General features: G+C 38.5%; 1 long non-coding RNA gene across 1 annotated transcript; it reads left to right on the top strand.

Annotated features, from left to right (window-relative positions):
* The first annotated feature begins 1955 nt into the window (after positions 1–1955).
* Positions 1956–2314, top strand: LOC110680922. Its single transcript, XR_002503028.1, has 2 exons — positions 1956–2048; positions 2151–2314. It is a non-coding gene; the product is annotated as an uncharacterized LOC110680922 (long non-coding RNA).
* The last annotated feature ends 4009 nt before the right edge of the window (positions 2315–6323 follow it).

Raw genomic sequence — 6323 nt, 5'->3', positions numbered from 1 at the left:
AGAGGGAAAGAACAGTTTGAACTGAGCGACAAAAGATAGATTGCTCATATAGATTGTTGGTAAAATGACGATATTTTTTCAATTATTCAATCACGTTTGTATTAGCGACAAAATGCTACTCTCGACGATAGTCAGACTAAACGTAAACTTTCGTTTTCATACTATTTTGATTCCACCATTATCTTTTCCACGAAAAGTCGGTTTGGCCAAATATCATATGCTTTCTCTGTTGCAACTAAACATTTTCGACCAAATGTCCATTCGACGAAATGTCCGTTCGACCAAATGTACTTTCGACCAAATGTCATTCGACTAAATGTCATTCGACCAAATGTCTTTCGACCAAATGTCATAGATTCATTCTGGAATCTATGACATTTGGTCGAAAGACATTTGGTCGAATGACATTTAGTCGAATAATAGTGAATAGAATAGAATTATTTATGAATGGGAGGCGCAGCTCTCGTTGATTGGAAGTGATGTCAGTTATTATGCTTGGAATTAAAATTGTTTGGATATTCACACGCTTGATTCAACCTCGTAATCATCAATTTCAAAACACTCAAAAGGTGTACATAATGTCACAAGTGTTGCAAAACATTTTTATGCGTGAGAGAAACAATGTACGACGCAATTAAACAGCAAATATAATATTAGATATTATACAGTACAATTGACTGTAGAATTCAAATGCATACTGATGGCAACTTTCTCCGTCCGTGAGAAGCGAAGAAAGAGAGGAGAAACTGCCAAAACAAGTAAACAAACACACGCATGGTGTGAAAAATGCTATAATTTTGGTCAAAAAACATGTTTTCACTACCAAATGAAATAAGTTCTGATTTGAGCTTTTATGAAGCTTGTTGATGAATTCATATCGACAGTTATACCTTTGTATGAAACTTGTGCAAGTAATACTGCCTACATAATTCTGTCGGTGGAGGTATACATGGAACATGATGATTTATTTTTGGCCGACGCACATAACATTGTGCTCCGCCTTGTGGGGGTGGCTCGAGTGGGTGGCACATTATGTTTACGTGCTCAATGAACTTTCACCTTAACAAAATGTCAATAAAATATTAAATTAGTTTTACCAAATTAGGATGACAGTGTTGTCTAAAAGCACAGAACACCTAGATATTATAAACGAATGTAATATTTGGAATAATACTAATGAAGAATTAATAAAAAATCGTTGCTCTTAGCTGAAAAACCGGCAACTACCATACGACATTCTGCACGTCTGACACTTTTTGGCACTCTATAATCGAACAAAATCAATATACAACAGTATCACTTTTTATATTATTACTATTTTTGACGTGATTTTTTTTTTGCTGTTGATATGCTATGGGAATGTGTTGATGTGCTTTGTCTAAAAAAGATAAATTGTGTTGCATTTATTCTGCTGTACACCTAATAGTGAAATTTTACGGTCCTAGCGACAGTGATTGTTTACTTTGTGTTAATAAATTTCTCTACGGACACGGAGAGTAAACACAAGTTCAATAGTTAATGAAGCGACTTGGAGCAGATGAATAATCATAATAGATTGCAGCGGATTGATGCGCCTAAGTGACTTCTGTTTGCATTATGAAATATACAATCGATTTATTTTACCACCAGTTGGCTTATTTTACTTATGGCTAACTGATTTAGCTACATTGTTGATGAGACATTTTTTCTACCAATTTCAATTGTCATGGAATAAAAATAATTTTGAACTCATATGAAACATCTCATATTAGTGCTTCCATGAATATTTCACATAAAATGTTTATTTTTTTCATGGATCAAAGTGTTCTTCTTTCTGGCGTTACGTCCCAACTGGGACAAAGCCTGCTTCTCAGATTAGTGTTCTTATGAGCACTTCCACAGTTTTTACCTGAGAGCTTTCTTTGGATCAAAGTGTGTATACTCTTAAATTAAAAATTAACACAAACTTTTTTCCTTTCCTTACAGACTATGGTCATCAGGATGCCGGTCACGATATCAAGGAGCCGTCGGAAGGCTGAAATTTTTGAAACGGCCTTTTTGTATCATAGGTAAGCTAGCAAGCACATTGCTGAGGGCACATGTTTTGCAACTAACTAAGCCGGAGCCAATTAAACTGAAAACGCAACTTTGTTTTTCTCCTTCGGCATCAGACATAGTTACGATAATAGCATCGATAGTGGTACTCGTGATGGGAACATCCGGCCAGGTCTTTGCTACGAGTGCATTGCGTGGCCTACGGTTCTTCCAGATCCTGCGCATGGTGCGGATGGACCGACGTGGAGGAACGTGGAAACTGCTAGGGAGCGTCGTTTATGCTCATAGACAAGTAAGTAAACCAACAGTCCAAGAATAGTGAGGTTCAGTCAATCAGTTGAATACCGATGCAATGGGTAGGGGGATTGGAGGCAAAATGAAAACACGGGGTCGAATAACGACTTTTCCATCTAAGGTTATCGATCTGGTAAAGGGTTTTAGTAGTTAGTCATTCACATTGGTCTTTAAATTAAACATCAACTACTAAACATAATCTTTTTGAGCTACATATTCATGTATTCCCCAAAGAAATAGACATATTATATACTTGATATAAAAAGGTCTTCCTAAACTTAATCTCAATAATGCACGTCGTTAGAATAAAAAACTAGAAAACTAGCCGAGAAAAACTGAAAAGTATTGCCATTTACAAATCTTAAAATAAACTTTCTCTCAATGTATCCATTATGCCCTTGATCCCCGTACGCCAACAAATGAAACGACCCCCGTTCGTTTTCTTCTGCTGGCATTCTTATAATGATGACCAACAACGGGATCTATACATATGTTCTCGATATCGATTTCTGGTCCGGTTGGTCTTCACATAAACTAGAAAGTTCCATTGCACGCTCCGTCTGCTATCAGCATTTATTGCCGGAGTTTTGCTGAAGGCAGCAGTACGTGTCCCAATAATGGCGCTAAGATATCATTATGTCATCTAGAATGGAACGGAATGTGAAAAATGGAAGAGTACAAAGCGAAATGTACCTTCTATTTATATAGCCAGACTGTGTGGTACTTTTTTCCGAAAGCTCTCTGTCTAATGTCGACAAACATTCACATGTTGATCTCCGACGTTCTGCTGCGAACATCATTGGCAAACTGATTCCAAGTGGAAATCGAAAAAGTCATCACATTACTCGCCTGTCGTTTTTTTTTCTTGACGACTAAAGTACGCGACAAGTGAATGGCGTTCAAATAATGTTGTCTGGAAGCTCAGAGAGGTTCCATCGTGTGTTGTTGCCAAATAGCAAGAGAAAAATGTCTTATTTCCTTTTGCATAGGTGTTGTTCATGAAGATGAAGAAGGAAGTGTAGGGAATAAGGTTTATTGTAAGTAAAGTTGAATTAGCAAATTATTGGAATAAGGTTTATTGTAAGTAAAGTTGAATTAGCAAATTATTGGATTTCCGTACACTTCTTTCCTCATTCTTCGATGCGATGGGTACACTGATGTATATTTGCGTACGAATTCCAATAATTTGCTAATTCAACTTTACTTACAATAAACCTTATTCCCTACAGGAAGTAAAGGCAAGATCAGTAGATTTAAAATATCCAATAAATTATAATATAACGTCGCGAAACTACAGTACAATATTCAATGCAAGTTTTACATTGAGGAATGATAAACTTCCTTAAATAGTGATAAAATTTCACGCAACTCAGTCTCAGGTAATTTTTGTTGGATTCATTGGAGGATAACTTTTAAAAAAAATTGTTTGAAGGTTGCTTTGATAATTCGGGAGTTTTTCTTGGGAGTAATGCACGTAGCATCTACATATCACAAAAATGTCTTAGATGAAGCATGGAAAACACATTGGGTCGAAAGTCTCTTTACTAAAGACATATAAAACTTGAATACATCATTAGTCATAAGTCATAATAAGAAATTAAAACGAACGTTAACTAGCTTTAAATTAGAAAAACGATTAAAGTCGGAAACTATAAAATCTGTAAAGTCATCGTTTATTTGTTCAAGTGCCGAGGTCTACGTCAATTCGCTTTTATTAAGCCTCATCTCCTTTTTAACGATCCTATCCGCCTCAACAGGAAGAGGAAATGCAAATGAAAAACAACTTCATCCGATAACCAACTGAACTAGACAATGAAAACGCCCCAACTAGACCGCAACCATTTTCCCCAATCCAGCAACGACTAGCTCAATCTTCCCACTCTCTCTATCGTACACAAGAACTGACGAACGTTCCATCGGCGCTGACTGCAAGCCGAGCAAACTTTATTCATTTCATACGATCATAACAATTAACATCTCATCTAACCGGGGGTTTGTCCATCCAGGAAAACCCACAGACCAGCTTTCGCTATACTCTTTCACTGGGCGGTCTATTTAGAACCACCAAAGTCCACCGCATCGACCGGTACTAGATTGTAGTCATCATCATAACCATTGCCATAGTCATCGTCCCCTTTCCTGTGTAGCCTGATGGCATCTGTTAGGCCCATTATGATAGTCAGGATAATAATTCACTCGCTTTCTGCCTCAATATAAAAGCCCATGTTGGGCGCTTCCCTTCTGTTCTATTCTGTTCTGTTCGGCCCAAGAGGATGTGGTTGAAAAGTTTTTACACTCTTGTATCCGACGCTTTACAAAATACGCCTAGTCCTAACAGTGATGGAGGCGGAATTGTGCCTCGCTAACCTGCTTCAAGAGGAAACCGATGGAAGATTATTACTTACTGGGAATCTGCTTTTTATTTTGGATAAGAAAGTTAAAAGGGAGTAAGGGGCAGTTCTCGACTTTATGAATGGTTAAATGGAATTAAATAAATTCTTCATTTATCTGCTAGATACGTCCATCTAGCTCGCCTTTTTGTACCAACAAGATCTGAAGCATTGCAGAGCTGCTGTCCGACATTCTTGCGACTTGTCCTGTCCATCGCATCCTACCAACTTTGTCCGCCTTCTAGATACTGGGTTCGCAGTAGAGTTTGGTAAGTTCGTAGTTCATCTTTTGCCGCCACACACCTAGATCACATACACTGATGATATTGTCTGCACGTCTCTAAAGATCAACCTAGGCAACCGGCATTCCAAAACCCCAAGATCTTGCAGATCTTCCTCGAGCATAGATCACTTTTCATGCCGTAAAAGAACTACTGGCATTATGAGCGTTTTGTATATGGTGCGATTGATGTTAGGACGAATATTTCTTGACCGTAGCTTTTTTGGAGCCATAGTAGGTACGATTTCCACTGATTATTTGAAAGCAAGGATCCAAGGTAGAACTCACCGACAACCTCGATCGTATCCCCATCTATCGTAATACTGCTTCCTAGGATCCTGTCGTGGTCGGATTAACTTTTTAGAATGTACTTTGTCGCTGACGCATTTACAACTAGTTCAGCACTTGCCGCCTCTCATTTCAGGCGGCTGTACAGGTCTGCTACCTTTTCAAATGATCAGTCAACAATATCGATATCATCCGCGAAGTAAACAAATTGACTGGATCTGTTAAAAATCGTATCCCGGTTAATAAACCCGACTCTCAACATAACAGTGCCATATTGAAAACAGGCATTTCGTAGTCTCGGGTATGGTTCAAATGAACTTTAATGTTAGCATGAAATCTTCACACAACTCTGCACACCTTCTAGGTCTGTATATCTGAGCTTCTATTACGATCTTTACGTTTTCCCGCAGTGTGCTCCTGCACTCTGCGCAATCTGCCAGTGGTTTGCTCTGAATGTTGAGCAGACTCCCTTTTCTTCTTCATCCGATTCTCTGTCTCCTACCGTCGTTCAACTTCTTCCACCCGTCTTGCTTCCTTCTCCTCCTGACTTCCCATTATTGCTGCAACTTGACCAGCGAGCTGATCCTCGCCGATTCCCTCACCTGCCTAGTGCCTCTCCGTCGATAGCACTCAATGCCTTCTCCCAGGGTGATGTAAATCGGAATCTATGACGATATTGTTCTATATGCGCTTGCTACTCTCATGGCCATGAGCCGCTTGGTTTACAGTGCTGCCCCCAGGCCGGAACTCCGTGTCTCAGTATGGACGATGATATGCTAGCCAGAAGACGCCTCCTATTGCTCCTAGGACCGTAAGCGTTCGGCATGATCCTTATAAGTGCGTTGATCGTTTTTTTTTTTTTTTTTTTTTTTTTTTTTTATTTCTTTATTAGTATCATTCCAAACATTACATTCATTTCTTATATCTAGGTGTTCTGTGTTATTTGACAACACTATCATCCTAATTTGGTAAAAAAATTTAAGATTTAATTAACATTTTGTTAACAACATATTACATTTCATTTGCCCGTAACAGTT

The sequence above is a fragment of the Aedes aegypti genome, unplaced genomic scaffold (genome assembly GCF_002204515.2).
Source record: "Aedes aegypti strain LVP_AGWG unplaced genomic scaffold, AaegL5.0 Primary Assembly AGWG_AaegL5_hic_scaff_2014_PBJ_arrow, whole genome shotgun sequence".
Classification (NCBI taxonomy): Eukaryota; Metazoa; Arthropoda; class Insecta; order Diptera; family Culicidae; genus Aedes; species Aedes aegypti.
This window is presented reverse-complemented; position numbering and strand designations above follow the sequence as displayed.